The following is a 1548-nucleotide window of genomic DNA, read 5'->3' as shown; positions in this document are numbered from 1 at the left end:
TGAAGTAGCCTTAACAGAGTTTACAAACTAAGGGCTGTTTTATTCTATACATTAAAGTTATTATTATGAGATTTTTGTTATATGATCTCTAACTAACACTATGAACTGAACTATTATCAGTTTAATTCTGATGTTTAATGTTAATATCTTCATGTCATTTACAGCAGTTTCTGACCAGCTCCAACCTCAGAGACCAACAACAAACTCAACAGCAGAAAATGATTGGGGAATGATTGGTTTCTACATTTCAATGGGAGTGTCAGCAGCTCTGCTGGCTGTGTTTGTTATACTTTTATTTTATTTCAGAAATAAAACCAGGATGCAGAACCCTGTAGCAGAAGTACAGATGCTGAGCTTCTTATAGTAACATCCCATCAGTACTGACAGGAACCTACAGTCCACACATCTATCAGAAAGATTCATCACAAAACATAAAGCTTCAGACACACGTTTACTCTGCTCTAAACTCGTAACCACCAGATGACATTGTTGATGTAACAGCAGGAGAGATTTGAGTTAGCTGGTTTAACACAGAAATGAGTGAACCAGTTTCATCTGTAATATTAATGTAAATTTTGTTTATTATTGGTTATTCTTTTTACACAGCTTACAAAGTGTGTAAAACCCGAAGCTGCTGTTCATTCATGTGCTGTGTGAATACCTGCACCAATGAAATAAATGACTGGACTGCATAATTCCAACTTCAGCTTCATCAACTTACAGAAATAATCCAACCGCTATAAAGAGGACTTGTTTTTTTACTGTGTTTAGAAAATCTCAACAGCAGATTTTATGTCTGCAGCTTTATTTTCATGCTGCTCAGAAATTCTGAAGGAAAGTTTACAGACTAGATCTTCATAATGTGTGTGTGTGTCTGTGTTATATCTTACTTCCAGTCAAAGGTCCGGACACACCTTCTCTTTATGATGTAGTCACCTGAAGTGGTCTAAGGAGCTTGGAAAGAAACCATATCGTGTGATTTCCTGAGGTCAGATGGCCCAGGGTGTGAGTGGGTGTTAAGGCGTCTGGGAAGGGATCCCAAAACTGGTTTATAGATGGGAGACAGTTGGTGTCGTTCAAAGACATCTTTGAACAGAGGAGGGCCATCTGACCTCAGGAAATCACATGAGAGGGTGGGGCTAGGTTTCACAATAAACTCACCCGAAACCCTGGCTGATTGTGACCCACACCCGTTTTCACACCTTGGCTCCTGTGATTAGGTAAAGGATCTTCAGGGGGTCCTTTTGTCCTTCTTTGGGGGGGGGATACTCCCACAGGGCTTAAATCTGAGACTCTCCACCATTTGACCCTAGAACTGAAGAAGCTTCTCGGATGAGAGGTGAAACTTCTTCAAGCAACTTAAAGAAGTCCAGACTCTTTTTCTTTCCAAGCTCCTTAGACTACGATGACCTGGATAACTGAGACCCTTCACAGACATGTCACCTGAAATGTTTTTTTCACTTCACAGGTATGCCTTGTCAGGGGTCATTTCTGGAATTTCTTGCTTTCATAACTGGGTTGGGACCATCAGTTGTGTTGTGCAGAAGT

This window comes from Pundamilia nyererei, unplaced genomic scaffold (assembly GCF_000239375.1).
Source record: "Pundamilia nyererei isolate P.nyererei 1_Seehausen unplaced genomic scaffold, PunNye1.0 scaffold00777, whole genome shotgun sequence".
NCBI lineage: Eukaryota > Metazoa > Chordata > Actinopteri > Cichliformes > Cichlidae > Pundamilia > Pundamilia nyererei.
The sequence above is the reverse complement of the archived record's forward strand: the minus strand, read 5'-3'. Positions refer to the sequence as shown.